Here is an 18,305-nt window from a genome sequence, read left to right on the forward strand (position 1 = left end):
TTTCGTTTGTTTTGCGTAATTAGTGTTATTGTCTTTAAAATTATTGAAAATTCCGGTTCTTGTCTCAGTTGGGTTTATAGCTTCTAACGTCATACAGCGTTGATTTAGAAAGCTATTGAGTTCGGCAAATGTAACTAATTCTGACCCTCTATTCATGAGCATTTCCCACTCTTGGTGAGTTTTTTTGTCTATTTTTGTCATGATTAAATAATTAATTAGAGCGTCCCACTGGTCTACCGGTTGTTGCAACATTTTTAGACATCTTAAATGCTTATTAAACGTATCTATTAAATTGCGAAGATCCTTACCCGATTCATTGCGCATGGCTGGATGATCAAATAATTTTTTAATATGGTTTTTTACGATTATTTTCTTGTTTTCAAACCGCGTTTTTAATAAGTCCCACGCAATAATATAATTATCGGCCGTTGCCGGTAGTGATTCTATGAGATTAGCAGCATCCCCCTTTAGGCACGATTTTAAATAATAAAATTTTTGGGCATTGCCTATGTTTGAGTCTTTGTGAATTAAACAAGAAAATGAATCGTAAAATTGTAACCAGTTTAAATAAGAGCCGTCAAACTGAGGCAAATTAATCTGAGGCAATTTAATGTTGTTAAGACTATTTGTCATATTAGAATCATTAAAGTTGTTTGAATTAATATCTGACTTATTTTGTGCTATTTGACTGAATTTTAATAAAGTTGCTAGGCACCTTTTATATTTTTCAAAGTATTCATCTAATTCGATATCCATTAACTTATTTATTTCATCTTCGTCTTCTAATAGCGTTGTTATATTGATAATGGTGTTTTCGAATATTTCAAATAATGGCCTTACCTCTTCGACATGGCTGTTTATATCTAAAATATCTAACTCAGAAGTAGGTGTTTCTGCCATTTGTTTGCATATTTTCTCATATCTTGTTAATCGCGATTTCATTCCCCTTTGCTTCAGTTTTAATGATTTTAACGATTCCATTTTGACGTGGATGGTAATTGTAAAAATGGTTAGTTTTAAGTGACCTGATTTCTGCTCCTTTGGCTCCAATTGATGTCTTGTATCTTCTTCGACTGCTGGATGTCAATCCGGCTCGAAGGACCAATGTTTTTTAGGATCTTGTTTTGATTGAATTTGAATTTACTTTTCGAAGGACCATATGTAAAACACTTAATTGAATAACTGTATATATTTATTTTATAAGTTATAATAGTGTTTATAACAAATTTAATATGTTTTGATTATGTATTGATTGAATTGACCTGATTTTTATAATTATCTATTTGATGATTTTTTGTTTTCTATTCGCATAACCGCCTGCTTTGATCGGCGCGAACAGAGGCTGATTAGTTTTTAGCAAAGACAGGAAAAACAAATACGGGGAAAAAAGTGCCAAAAACGGTAACTCAGTTTCTGAGAGAACGGAGCGTCCGATTTTAATAATTTCAAAAATATTTTACTTGTCTTGACAAGATAAAAAACTGATTAAATTTTTGGGAAGACTGGTCTAGCGGTTATGGATTCTCAATAAAAATAAGTTAAAAAAGCGCCTTTTGGCGGTCAAAAATGATCATTTGACATATGCACAACAAATTATCAGATATTTTATAGAGATTTTCATAATGTGTACACATTTTGTGTAAATTTTTTTGGGTTTCGTACCAAGATTTTTATTTACGGTACGGGAAGTTCCAGCAATTTGCCTTAAGGCACGATGCCATGCAGCCTAACAACAACAAAAATTTATGCCTAATTAACGTTTGCTATAAAGTCAGCTAATACATACATATATATATATATATATTAGGGTGGTCCTTAAAAAGGTCATTTTCGAATTTCCTTGCTCCCAGGGGCTCAACTGGTTCCAAATAGATAAAAAACAATTCTCTGAAAGTTTTAGCTCTTAATATTAACGTTTAGATAGAGCGCAATTCAATCAAAGTTTTGTATGGAAATAGCATGGAAAAATTTTCAAAAATTTTAAAAATGTTTTTTAGATGTAATTTAGCGAACAAATGAATGAATAAAACTCATTCATTTGTCGCTAAGTTATACCTAAAACATTTTTTTTAAATTTTCAAAATTTTTTCTATGCTCTTTCCATACAAACTTTGATTGAATTGCGCTCTATCTAAACGTTAATATTAAGAGCTAAAACTTTCAGAGAATTGTTTTTTATCTATTTGGAACCATTTGAGACCCTGGGAGCAAGGAAATTCGAAAATGACCTTTTTAAGGACCACCCTAATATATATATATATATATATATATATATATATATGTGTGTGTGTGTGGGTGTATATATATATATATATATATATATGTGGGGGGGTGTGTGTGTCTACATATATATTCGTCGTCCCCTTATATTCTTATTGAATTAACACATGACTCCAACTTTTGGTTTTGTAACCCTACGTGTGTAGTTTCAACTGTCACTGAAATAAATCTCTATTAGCGCGAAGACTAAACACAATCACGGTTCGGCCAAAAATAAAACCCCGTACTAACGACGATGTGTTAATTTATCATTTTGCTTCTACGGAATTTCGAGTAATTGATGCCGAGGAGAGCACGCTTCGATATTCATAAAATTATTTTGCTTGTTAAGCAGACTTGAAATTTATTAATGGACTGCTCAAATAATATAAGAAAGAGAATCAGTATTGTAATAGAGTGTCATTTGTTTTCATTTATCTTATAATTGGAACAGATAAATTTACACGAAAGTGGTGTGAATTGAAACTAGATTTAAGTGGCTTTTTACCTTGAGGCGCGTTACTCACAACTAATCGACTTAATCAATAAGGATTTAGATGTAACAACTATTTCAATTATTGGCATAGAATTTTAAAAAAATTTTGCTTTTCATTCTAAACTTTAATATAATAAATAGTTATACCACTTTCTATTTGCCTATAATATTTAAGAATTTTTATTAAGCTCAAAATCTTCATCATCATACAAAGTTTCACTAAAATCGCCTAAAAAAAAACTCAAAAATTAATTGCAAGGATCGGCTTGGCAGATATTTACCAAAGACTATTCGGCATAATTTACTACAGAACTATCCCATGCTTTTCTATCTTTTTAAAATATTTTTTTATTTAGACATTGAGCAATTGATTTAGAAATTAACAGTGGCATTTTCTGGAACCCAATGGTTTGTCTTGTATTTTTGTACTAATCTTTTTTAAATATGTTTAGGATTTTTGCTAAAATCTGAATAGATGACTCGATTATTTGATAAGATTTCCTTTTCTTACATTTAAATTTGAAAATTCACTGATCGAAACAAATTTACTGCTTATTGTAACTGTATTCAGTTAATTTTTAATATCTGTTGTTTAAAAACATTGTAAATTTTGTTTTAAAACTTGTGGGAATTTCATCGAATTTTGAATCCTAGAAGATAAGGGTAGTTAATTTTAGTGTACAAATATATGAATACGAGTAATTTCTCGAAAAGCATAACATTCAGCAGAAAAGTAAAATATTTTAAAATATCCTTATTTTTCAATAGGATTTGATAAATAATTTCTACATCATAGTTAGTGGATATGAATAACTCAGAGAACAGGGATAGAGTACCCTGGCAAAGGTGTAAAAAATAAAAAATAGTAAATAAAAAATTATTTTTTTTATTTATATATACATTATTTTCATATCTCAGTCAGACAGATGAGAGATAATGAAAACAGTTTTCATATTTTATATATACAGTTCATTGGACTATTCCATTAATATAATATCTATTATAATTAAAATATCTGTAATAAAAATAAATATTTTCAATTAAGTTAACAAAAACAATTTTACCCAAGAGATAAGTATATTTAGTATTCTCATGATTATTTTTGACAAAGTACCAGATGAAGGTTATATATAGTGTTATCTCTGTAAAAATATACCCATGAAATATATATTTTGCATTGATTATATTATATTTTACATTTTGATAGAATAATACAGCCAAATGCAGCTATTATTTCGTAATATTCCCCTAAAATTAAAAATAAGGCATTGAATTGGTTTGCGCCCTCCCCCCGCATTTTTCCACGCCTATGGGCGTCTGGTGACAAATTTTTGAAAAATTGCAAAAAAGCACTAAATATACTCAAATAGTAGTTTGTTTGATATGTGTTGTTTGTTGTGATAAAATTGGTTTGGTTTTTACAATATAATTGCTCGAAATCAAATTGGACCTTTGTGCCCCGCCTACCCGATATGTATATATATATATATATATATATATATATATTTCATCTCAACCCGTAATTATAATTTATACATTCAAATATTTAATTCCATTCTATCTTTATGCATAAAATTAATTAAAAATTCTCTTATCTAAATGGAATGAAATATTTAAAAACTTTGGTGTTATCTTCGAGGGACGCATTAACGTCTAACTTGTACAGCTACAGTCAGAAAAATTATGCGGCATTAAATAAAAACCTTCACTATATTGTTCATCTAACCGTCTCGTCTGGTGTAGATAAATATGTTTTCATGTCTTCATTTCTGACTTATTGAATACATTTTCTAATTACAATTATCTTAATCGGGTATATGTGTCATTTGTGGGTTATCAAAATATTTGTGGCAATAAAATATGAAATTTATTGGTTTTATTATTTGGAGATTATTCTCAATAATGCACTAGTCTAGTCTAGTCTAGTCTATCTTTTTTATTGGGTTGATAGATGGTATAATTTTCTTCGAAATGAATACTTTTTATATGCAGCATGAAAAGTCAGATGACCTAGAATTTAAAAGATTATATCTAATGAGCTTCAAATTATTCTTAATTTTTAACTATAAGTTAATGGCTAGATTAGGATATGCATGGCAAGCAGTAGACCTGACGATCCATCCACAAATGATGAAATGTTAGAATAGACATTAAAACATTATTATTTCAGAAACTATTATATAACTTCACATTAATTAACACAATAATATCATTAATTTATTAAAAACTCTTTCTAGCAACATTGTTATAAGTTCTTACTATATATTATTTGTGTTTAAATATAGAACAATGCAGTTCACATGGAGCCATTCATACTTGAGTTTGTTGATAATAAAATATAAACTTGATACTCAATAAGAGAGGATGTGTCCACTTGAAAATCTTGAAAGTATTGCTAGTCATCCATGAAGAAGATCTATTAGCAAAGGGAGATACAAGAGATGTAATTCAATACATATGCGGATTGCAAAAATGACTGCTTTTCGAGTAATAATTTTCATTTTAGGAAATTGACTTCGTGCCTTAAGGCAAATTGCTGAAACTTTCCGTACCGTAATTAAAATTATTGGTACGGAACCCAAAAAAAATAACACAAAATGTACACACATTATTAAAATCTCTATAAAATATCTGATAATTTGATGTACATGTGTCCAATTAACATTTTTGACCGTCAAATGATATTTTTTTAACTTATTTTTATTGAGAGTCCATAACCGCTGGACCTGCCTTCCCAAAAATTTTATCAGTTCTTCATCTTGTCAATACAAGTAAAATATTTTTTGAATTATTAAAATCGGACGCCCCGTTCTCTTAAAACTGAGTTACCGTTTTTGACACTTTTTGCCCCGTATCTTCGTAACGACTAGACCTGACTTTGCCAAAAACTAATTAGCACGTCTCCTTATCAGGAGGAATCGAATGTTTTTTGAATTATTCAAATCGGTTGATCGGTGTTCCCGAAATAGTCGACAAAAATTTGTATCCGCACACACACACATACACACACACATATATCAATTTTTTCTAAGGTATGCCAAAATATTCAGAAATCTTTGAAACGTAAAGATATATAAAAATTTTCATTTTCGATATTTTTTGCGATTACTATAACTTTTACCCTACGGAAAGTTAAAAAACAACATATAACAATTTATTTGATTCAGACCATTGAATAGAATGCCTTAAGGCAGTTGCATAAACTTTTGCTTTAGCTATTTAGATATAATTTTCAACTCATTTTGAAAATAAAATTTCGCTTTCACTAGAAACTACTTCATGCGATTTTTGATTGATATTTTTCAAACATACTTATAAAATCTGCAATTATTTTAATTATAGTGCAGCAACACGACCAAAAATCTTATTATTCAAAATTTTATGTTAAATCTCTCATAATTTCGAAGAATCGGCCTGGCGGATTTTTGCTGAATAATAATCAGCATGATTATTAAATGATAACTTTCGAACTGTTTTTGATTTTTATAAATTGATTCAGGATTTTTAGTTAAAACCTGGATGATTTTTTGTGAAAATTTCTGCTAATTTTAAAGATAAGGGTGAGATACATTCGAGTTACATCAAATGGCACACACACTTTTTCCAAATTTGGTCTGAACCGTTTCAGAATGACTTGAAACTTTGAGGGAATGTAAAATTAACAAATTAAATTTTCTGGCAAAATCAAAAACCTTTCCTTTAGAGAGTTAATAATATAGGCTTTTTTTGCATAGATTTATTGCCGATCAAAATAATATAATTTTTTAAGACATATGCTGGGTGTAAATGCATAAAGAGCTTATCTCCTATGAGATATCTTTTTTTTGACATTGCATTTAGATCGTATGGCCATTTTTTTTTTCAATCTTCAAGTAGCAGATTTCTCACTTCATTCTTTTAAATATTTGTTGGGGTTACCTGGTAATTTTTCGTGGTATTTTTTGCTTCTTTCTTTTATTATTTCATTAATAGTTAATAAAATAAATTGTTAATTAAAAATGTCCTATATTGAAATACGGCAGCATTTATGAATGCTTCATAAGAATTATTATCATAAGAAATTCATAAAAAATATTATTAATCAAGATTTCAATCATTCGTCGGATCTGCACTCTGCATATCGGCCAATTCTCGGCAACACTTAAGTTATCTATGACTTTTAATAGTTATCACTTTCGAGTGTGATATACGACGCCGATTTCGCTGTTATTCGTTTCAATTGAAAACGACTCCCCTATTTTCGCGTTAAACGAGCCCTATTGTCTGTCTGTGAGTTTCAGCTATTGTCAAATTCACAAAATCTCTCCAAATGTATCATTGTTTAACGAACCGCGAAGCAAAGAGAATTGTTTCGCAAAAGCCCGCATCAGTTCGTCTTCGAAAAATTGGGGGAATGCAAAACAGACCCGCTTCGACTCAGCACTTACCACTTACTCACTTAGCCCATGCAATTATGCATTATAAAGATAGAGCATTTCATTAGCATGTTTTGATAATGTTGGGGTATGTTTGCAATAAATGAGTCAGATTGAAATAAACCACAGATGCTGATTTGATTATACAAATTGAAAAAGATGAGAGAGGAATTTGTTTTTTGCGTCACCGAATTAATTTGGATTTAGTATCAGTTTGTGTCGGATTCAAAGAACCACATGGATTTCCACTTTGTCAAATACTGGATTATAATTTTTGCCATCCATCTTTTGAAAACGTGTAGAAGAACTAAAAACATTGGACAATATCTTCTGGAATGCTGCAGCAGAAAATCTGCCACATTTTATTATACGAATTGAAAGAGATACGGAATTTGTTTTTGCGTCAAATTAATTTGGTTTTAGTATCAATTTGTGCCGGAACCAGAGGACCACGTGGATCTTTACGTATACGCTATTATAAATAATTTTCAAATATCGGTTTTTAAATGTTTGCCATCCATTTTTGGAGGATAAGAATACTCCAACATTCATTGCACATAACACCGACATGTAGAAGAACCAGAATTGGACTATATCTTTTAGAATGCTGAAAATTTGCCACATTTTATTATACTATACGAATTGAAAGAGATACTATCAAGATTGTTTTAGCCTTAACGAATTAATTTGGTTTTAGTATATATTTGTGCAGAAATCATTTTCAAATACTAGTTTTTAAATGTTTGCTAACCACTTTTAGAGGATAAGAATAATCTAACATTACACATGCCACCAACGTGTAGAAAAGAATCAGAAACATTGGACTATATCTTCTGGAATACTGTAGCAAAAAACTTGCCACTTTTTATTATACGAATTGAAAGGGATACGAAATTTGTTTTTGCATCATCGAATTAAATTGGTTTTAGTATCAATTTGTGCTGAAGTCAAAAAACGTGGATTTTCACGTACACGTTATTACAGATCATTTTCGAATACTGGTTTATGAATGTTTGCCATCTATAAAAATGCTACAACATTGCACAAAGTGCCACAAAGATGTAGAAGAACCAAAAACATTGGCACATTATAGCTCACTCCTATAACAATGTATCGCAAAATCTGTTTTTGAGAAAATACTATTTGTTCAAATAGTATGAGCGCGGAGCCATCAATCTCGCATATCTCGAGAACAATTGAATTAACCAACTTTTTTTTTTTGTGATCTCACTCAAAAACACTCAAAGGAGAGTGATTATATATTTTGCAATCACTTGTAAAAAGTTTAGAAACTTCACAAATAGGTGATGATAAATAAATATTCTTTTAATTTTATCATTTTTTATATTTTGTTAAAAATCATAAGAAGGCTCCCAAACGGGGTACCGTCAAGGGAAACGCTATGCCCGTATCCAGACATAGCACCTAACAATTTGATTAAATCGCAATTTAAATAGCAAATTTTCAAAAATTTCAAAATTTTCAATTTTAATTAATTTTCAATAAAACAAATTTTATATAAATTTTTAAAATATATTTTTAACATTATCATTTTATGGGATATTGTCCTCAGTTGTTTTCATTCTATCTTTGATCCACTAGAATTTGTTTATAATTGGTTGACCAATTTAATAATTTAATTTGAAAATATAATATAATAATTAAAATAAAAATAAATATAATAATAACTGTTATTAATTATTGATCAATTTTTGGAGATCATTATTTTATTTCGCGAATGTTTAGGAAAGTTAGGAAGTTTCAGCAACTTGCCTTAAGGCACACCATTAATATATAATAAAATGGCAAGTAAAGTTTAAATATTAATTTTTTTTAAAATAAGTAAATTTAACCAGTTACTTAACTGGCGCCGGTTTAAATTCTTTCGTTCAAAAACTTTGCTCTATCTGTTGCGTACGAAGGGAACTTCATACAATCCCAGGAAAGCCCTTCGCATATTTGGAAGTCGAACCATATCATCATCGTTACTGTGCATAGAGAGCGCAGTAGTATAAGGCACCATTGTGCAATACATTTATTCATATAAATATATATATATTCATGAATTTCTGAGATAAAATAATATTAAACGCATATTCAGAATTCAGAAAATTCAAATTAATTTTAATAATGTTTTTTTTTCTTCTCTTTTTGTTTTCTATTCATTTATGAGTTTAACTCATTGAAATGTTCGAGTTTTAATAAACAATGTTGCTAAAACAAACAAAAGTTTCAAAATAAGTATAAAATATAAAATACGAATTGGTTTCAACTCCATTAGAAAAACAAAAAACGAATTATAACTCCAAAAATCTTTTATAAAATTTATAATATTATATACAATAAATGATATGTATATAAACGCTGCTTTGTTCAACGCTGTTTCGATTAAACACATTTTATTCAGTTCAAGCATTCTCCGAAATATGGGCAAAATCGTTGAAAAATAATTAAATTATCGAAACAAGCTGGTTTATATAAGAAAAAAAAGTGGAAATTATAAAAAGGAAATAGTTCAAGAAATGGCAGCTCGACTTTCTAATGGTGATCTAAAATAATTTACTAAAGCAAAAAGAAAAAAATATATTGATAGTTGTGTTTTTGAAAAAGAGCAACAAGCACTTTCAGTGGTGTTTGTAAAAAGATATCTGTCCACTGAGAGTGATATTATGGATTAATTTGCTAAAAATGTTTTAAATTATTCACTTATCAACATCTTGTGAAAAATGCTGAAAAAATGCAAAGAAATTGAAAACTTTGGATCATTGAAATAAATGTTTAGATTTATTTTTATTAAAAATAAGCACCGATAATATATTTATTACAATATCCAATTATCTATCTTTTCCTATTTTTATTATTTACATGTAGAGATAGCCTCGTTTAGCGATGTTTTGCTTTAGGCATTACTTTTTTTTGGAAAGTAACCCCCCTGTTAAATTAAATGTATTTCTATCATATATATATATATATATATATATATATTGATTTTATTAATCTCATACCATAAAGATAAATATATTTTATCAAAGCGATTGTATTTAGGGATGGATCTAATATAAACGGTTACTTTTGAACAGTTAAGCTCCAGCGAGAATTAAACGGAAAACTAATTTAGTGGAAAATTTTCAAACACCCCCTCTGGAATAATTTATTTACAGACCGTTGTCAACCCTACAGCAACGCCTGCTATAGGAAAAATTCACTCGTTTGGAAACAATAGTTGGCAAAGTCCAATATAACCCTTGCTATGCGTCGGATATATGTCTAAATGGAATTCTAGATTGGATTTTTTTTTCATTTTTATGAGAAAAGTAAAAATTCTTGAAGTTCGCGAGATTAAAGTCTTATATACTTTTGCTTGTTTAATATTCAATGCCATGCACAAATGTTGTCTTCATGGGTACATGAAATTTCAATAACTCTCCGCCAGTAGATTCTGTATCCAAACAATTTATAATTTGCAATGACAATGTTTCAACAAAAAACAGCATAAAAAATCCAGATGTAGTTCATGGCTAACAAACACATATTTTATATTTTGTACAAATTTTCAAATGCCATTTGAAAATTTAAATATTCATAAGACATGCATATGTGAAGCCCATGTGTTCATTGAAAATAATAATATATATTTTAACAACACTGCCTAATATTTTTTTACAATTAATTATATCTCATTAATTTAGTTTTTGAATTAGGCACACAAAATAAGGTACTTTACTTTGAACAAAAATTGGAAAAAGTAAAAGATATCAAAGTGATTTTTTCTCAAAACGATAAAGTTAAACGGAATACATAACTGAGTCAACAATCACTTTGAAACAAACTTCAATCCAAATTGCAGTTTTAAAAACTCGTATGCAAAAATAATTATATAAGCTTTATCAAGCAAAGCTGCATTTTCTCTCTACTTTTCTCTATTTTAATAATCATGCTTTTCCGTCGTACGTGATGTAGATGCACAAAAGGCAGGTACTTAAAACTATACATACATGCATAAGAGTACTTAAAAGTTACAAAGCGAGCTCCATAATAGCACAAGTTTTGCAGAAAAAGATCGCGAAAGCGACATTTTATAAATGAAACCTCCTATTAGTGTTGCTCAAACTTCTTAATTCTTGGAAACATTTATCGAGCTAGTGAAATTCATTTTTTGCATGTATGATTATATTTGAGAGATTTTTATATGTTGCTTCTTAATTAAATAGGTAAATTAACTCAGCCACTTTACAAAAATAAATCAAAATAGATTATCATGATAAATATTAATAAATAATGCACTTTATCATATTGTAAGAATAGTTTCCATTTCAATTGTGAGCTAAAAGTGTAAGTTGTTATTCTTTCATAAAACATTATCACCACCACTTAGATTTTTTTTGTATAATGATAAAATACTGATACTCTGATACTGATATCTTAAAAATGATGTCTAATGTCTATGCAATACTACAGTTAAATTTTCGAAATGAAGAACTTCTGGACTCCAATTTTGAAATTTTCGGCTTTTATACATGACGATGGTATTATCTTTTTTCTAAATCCTATGTCAAACCGTCCTGACTTGGGCACTATATCGATAATTTAAAAAAAGGAGGATCTCTAATATTCAGTGGCTGAATATTTTAAGAACCGTTTGTATCATTTTATATATTTTTAAAATGTCAATTACTGGCTCACATGTTCATTATACGCTGGAATTCGTCAGAAATTCTACAGCTAATTAAAAAACTTGCTACGCTGGTTGGGAATTTATTTGCGCACGGATTGCTTTTTTCAATTTATTTATGAATAGCAACTGTTTGAAAATACTCAAGTCTTTGAGGAGAAGCTGAAAAATTATCTATTTTAGAATTTAAAATATAAAACGAAGATATTTATTTTTGTAAAATGATAAATTATAAGTTGTATAACGAAATTTGTGAATATAGTTTTTTTTTTCAATCTATAAATTTAGAAAGTGGATACCTGATTTTAAAAATTATATTTGAAGTTCCCGAATGATAAGCTTATGTTTTCGCTAGAAAATCCGATTTGCTAAATTCATGTTTTTTTGACATTAAAAGACATTCTGAATCATTTCAGAACAAGATGGTAAAAATATATGTGTGTGTATGTGAGCCAAAATTTAAAAATTTGTAAACGTTTTTTCAAAAACAGCTGCAACGATTTCAAAAATTTAAAAGCCATTCGATTTAAATTTGATTATATGATGACTCGTATTGATTTGTATTGCTTTTTCAATACGATTGGACTATCTGTTTCTTTATAATTAACAGATAAGAGCCCAATTTTTGACCCGGCTGAACCAAAAATCTTGAACAAAAAAATAAAATTGTTTGATGCTTCGAAGGATAAAAAAAAACAAAAATTTCTGTTCTCTATTATAATGTTCCTTTGTAGTTGATGTTTGAAAAAAAAGATGATTTTGATGAAACTTTTTGTGTGTATAATGTTCATGGTTGAAAATCCACAATAAAAAAACCTGCTCTTTTAGATCACTTTTCACGAAAAAAAACCCGACCGTTAAGTGGTTAAAACATCCTTAAATATAATGAACTTATATAAAGTGGTTTAATTATAAATATTCGTTAATATATATCATCACAATTTTGAAAGCAGTAATCTAATATATATTTTACATCTTGTTTATTACCAATTCAACATAATAGACAGTAGACACAGTAAACCAAATAAAAAGCTTATTGTCAAGTTTGAATGTAGTCATCAGAAAAATCTCCCAACTGTTTATACGATCTACAAAAATATCTTTACTTAACCAAAGACATTCTTTAATAATTACATTTAAAGATTTTCTATGAATATACAAGTATGTATGTTAATTTAAAGGTCAACAAATAAATGATAAATTACATACTCACATAGATACTTATTTTTAACTTCCCGTAGGGTAAGTTATAGTAATCGCAATAAAATCGAAAATGAAAATTTTTATATATCTTTACGTTTCAGAGGTTTCTGAATATTTTGGCATACCTTAGAAAAAATGGATGTGTGTGTGTGTGTGTGTGTGTGTGTGTGTGTGTGTGTGCGTGTGTGTATGTATGTGCGGATACAAATTTTCGTCGACGATTTCGGGAACACGGATCAACCGATTTGAATAATTCAAAAAACATTCGATTCGTATTGATAAGGAGACGTGCTGATTAGTTTTTGGCAAAGGCAGGTCTAGCCTTTCCAGAGATATGGGGCAAAAAGTGCCGAAAACGGTAACTCAGTTTTTAAGAGAACGGAGCGTCCGATTTTAATAATTCAAAAAACATTTTACTTATATTGACAAGATAAAGAATTGATCATATTTTCATAAAGGCAGGTCTAGCGGTTCCGGAGATATAACGAAAAAAGTAAAAAAAAATGCCATTTGGCGGTCAAAAATGATCATTAGACATATGCACATCAAATTTTCAGATATTTTATAGAGATTTTAACAATAAGTATAAATTTTGTTTATTTTCCTATGGGTTCCGTATCAATGTTTACCCGTTAGACAGCGACGCCGCGCTTACGCGCTTTATATTTCGTCTCTATGCAGTTAAAGCAGTACGATTGCTCTGAAAAACAAGTTCAGATCTTCCAAAATATGTCAAAATAAAAAAAACATTTTTCTTAAAAAAAAAAAAAAATTTTTTAAAAAAAAATTTTTTTTTTAAAAAAAATTTTTTTTCAAAAAAAAGTAATTTTTTGTCCAATTTATAGTTTCTCAAAAATCTTATTTTTTCAAAGTAAATTTTTTTCAATTTTTCAATTTTAATCGTTTTTAAAAAAAATAATAATTTTTGATACGGGAAGTTCCAGCAATTTGCCTTAAGGCACGATGCCCTAATTGCCTTAAGACAGAATTCCACTTACAGCTAGTTTCTAATTTATATATTAAATGTATGTATTGAAATGTATCGATTACCTTAATTATAAATTATATTCATATGAATATTTATTAAAATATTACGGTTACATACATTATAACAGCTCGGGCATTTACGATCTGACAGTAAAAGAAAAGCGCAAAACAGCTTAAAGTTATTGCTGCAATTTGCAGTCTGAATAATATTTATGATTCTTTCTCCAGAATAAATGCTATCTTAAAATTACCAAGATAGCGGAATAAAATGAAAAAAATAACGGACTTACATTAAACGCACGCGTTTTGCAAACATACGTTCGTTTCATTCGTTTTCTTTTTAAAGCAATTTGCCCCGAAAAAGTAGTGGACTGAAATGCAAATACACGATAAGAAGAACAATTCAGCCAAGACTTGAATAGTGAATGCAGCGACCTGTTATAATAACATCTTGAGGCATATGGAATTCTTACACAAAATTCAAATTCAGAGACTAATAGATAGATGATATCTTATTTATGTATTAGACTCATTCAAATTTATATTTATTATAATTTTCTAATATTTCTGAAAACGAATTTGTATGATTTTAGAATTATTTAATTATTATATAGAATTTGTATGATTTTCCAGTTTTAAGAACTGTTTGAAAATCCATCAATAAGATTTAATGGGACGGATTTCCTGAATAATGTATATCGAGATAAAAAAAAAATTTCGTCATTATGAACAAATAGAGAAAATATCAATAAAAGTACTGGCTTTTCTGTGTTTGTATATCAGGATAGGAAGAGTTAATGTCAATATTAACAAATAGAGAAAATATCAATAAAACTGCCGATAAATTTGTGCGTGATCTCTATTTATTTGCGAGAAAATTATTTTTAATGTCCTAAGAAAATGTGGGCAACTATGGAAAAATATAGAGGATCGTCTATCAGAATGGATTTTATGCAAATTTTTCTATAATGATACGTTGAGATGATCGAATAAATGCTGCATTTTTTTTAATAAAGCCATTGAAAACAACACAGTTTGAAAACAAAATGTGATTCATTAAAAAAACAATCAGTATTAAAAGCTAGTATTAATGAATGAAAGAATTTTTAATCGCAATCCTATGTAATGAGTTGCTACGCCGTAGCTTGAACTCGAGGTATTTAAATGCTCTCAATGATCAATTTAAAAGAGTAGAAATAGTTGAATATAGATGATGGGACTCCAGAGACACATTTATAATTTATTCTTTGGTATATAACGCAATACATTTATTAATTACTCTAATGAGGTGCATAATTATTCGATGAATATTTTTTAATGCGCAAGAAATGAGAAAATTTTAACAGGTGCTGTGATAGCAAATTTATATATATATATATATATATATATACATATATATATGAATATATATATATATATATGTATATTTGATATGTTCAACTGTTGAAATTCGTAAAAATATATAGAACGTCTAACGTTTCCTCTTGGTCTTTAAAGCTGATGACTAGCAGAAATATGTACAATTCTTATTTTTATGAAGTTTCAAGCAAAATTACTTCAAAAATAATAAAACTTGAAAAACAATAATATGTATATTGCCAAAATAATAGGAATTTGCAATAACCAATAAATAAATTTTTAGTAAGTTAGTATCATTAAAAAATAAACTTTTCATTATATCTAACATCGTTAAATAGCAATCTTTTCATGTTTTATTCAAATCATTTAATCTATTTTTAATCATTATTTGTAATCGGAATCAACGGCATGATAAATTACAAATATTTTGACTCTTGCCTATGCCAGTAATGAATAAAACATTAAAAAAATATGCAAATGATTAAAGGAAACTATTGATTATAATCAATCAATAAATATCAAGCATAATTATGCTTCAATTTAACGGAAATGTGGATATATAAATAACATGGTTGTAATAATATTATATAAAGTTCCAATTAAATTTATTATCATGTAAATATTTGCACTTAATTAAATATTCACATTTTTTATTTTAAGATTATGATTTTGTATCTCTATTATTTTTATATTTTGAGATTTTGTTCTTGCTGAATGAATTCATATATCTAAAATCGAAACGCATGAATAAATGTCAATATTCATTCATTATTTTAATTTTACATAATAACTCATTATATCACAAATACGGCATATATTATAACATTTACAAAACCCCCAGCGATCGAAGCCCTGGCCATTTTTTGGAAACTACTTGGTAATTTTATTTATTTACTACTTGGTAACTAACTTGGTAATTTTGGCGTCATTTCCAATATCTTATGACTTCTTTACTATAATTATGTAATCCGAATACTCCAATAATCCGACACCTTCCGGTTTTTATTAGTGTTGCATTGGCAAGATTATACTGTATAGTATATTTTCAGTCAAAAAAATATTTTTTTATACTGTTACATTATAACTTTGCCTTGCGTTTTATAGTTGTATCATTTCAATGATTCATCTTACCATATTCCCAGTAAGACCAAAATGACAGATATCAAATGACTCATTAACGATGCTATTGCATCTTCAGATTTACACATAATTCCGACTACAATGATCATTTATTTATCACACAAGCAATTAAAAGTATTGTCATAATTACAATTTTTAAATGACTCATTGATTTCATTGCCGCTTTTTAAATGTAACAGAAATATTCATAGTACAGTTACACGTTCTACTAGCAGAAATATCAACATGCACTATTTGTAGTAATATGAACACGGTCGGGTGCACCTCGTGTGTCGCCACACATGCATATGAATTACATATATGTATCGTGTTCCAGAATTTTTAAATACATACTCTTATAGATAAAGTTGTATTTATAGATCGAAACGTGACACCATAAAGATTGTTCCTATAATACGAATGCATTTCAGAAGGGATAAATGATATAATAATAAGCCACCATGTGTTACTCTTTTTTGTACCTTAGTTAGATTTTAATCTTCAACGCTTTTTCTATCACTTTGTTCATTAATATTTTATTTTAAACTTTTCTACCATACTATCGAATATTATATTATTTATTAGTACTGTAATGTCTTTTTTATTTAATTTACGTTTGTTTGATATAAAATTTGCATTTCGAAACAACAAACGTTGTTAATTTTTATGTAGGGGCTGTAAAACTTACCAATTAGTCAACATTTTATACATACCTTATTAATCTGAATTTTGTTAAAAATATTAACTGTGAGTTTAAAATGCTGATTCTATAGTAAAATAGACCAATGTTACGTAGCGTTTCTTATACAAAATGGTACTAAATACTTTCAAAATTCAATTTATTTTCTGTTCACATTCGTAAATTGCAACTTCACTCATTTATTTATCATTATACCATATCACGAAGATTCAGTTATGATAACATTGTTTTAACATTGGTGCTTTTTATACATAAGTTAGGTTTTTTATCTGAAACGCCAGACTGCACAGCACACATGGCATTTTGACAGTATTTAGTACCATTTTGTATGAGAAGCGCTTACGTAACATTAGTTTATTTTATGATTGAATCGGCTTTTTATCCTCACAGTTAACATCTTTGATAAAATTCAGATTAATAATTATAAAATTCTGACGTAATGATCGACAGATCCTCAGCCATGTAAAAAAAAAGTAAAAAATGTTTACTTATTGGTAAGTTTTACTATTTATTAAGCAATGTAACAATATTTTATTATTTTTATCATTTATCTCTGCAAGAAAATACCTGAAACCTGAGAGTATTCTTTAAAATGGAGTTTTAACAAAGCTTGGAAAGGTTTTTTATAGATATAAAATTTAAAGCGTTTTAAATATTTTAATTTTGTATATATTTATATGTGTTACTGTAATGCAATCGAATAATTTTGTAAAGAGAAAATATAATATCTATAAAAAAATATTTAATGTACACCCAATTAAGGAAAATATTTTTCAAGATTTGCTGAAAAAACATTATAAACATTTTTCCCATAATGCAGGTACATTCTTGTAGAGATAAACAATATGACCAAATACAGCTAAATTTTATTATCTTCAAATATTATTGTTAAATTAAAGTTAAAGTGCTATATATTTAATTATTTTTATTATTAATTTTTTTGTAGTGATTGGTTGTCTGGTAAGGGTATTGCAATTTGACAATTGTCTATACTTTTCGATTTATGCAGTTTATATTCATTTAAAATTGAATTGAAATGAAAAACATAACTGCTATCAAGCCTAGTTCTATAAAATTTTTGAATTATTTCTGATT

Source organism: Ctenocephalides felis, unplaced genomic scaffold (assembly GCF_003426905.1).
Source record: "Ctenocephalides felis isolate EL2017-DRISC unplaced genomic scaffold, ASM342690v1 CF-g0.4_SCAFFOLD_01492, whole genome shotgun sequence".
NCBI classification, from domain to species: Eukaryota; Metazoa; Arthropoda; class Insecta; order Siphonaptera; family Pulicidae; genus Ctenocephalides; species Ctenocephalides felis.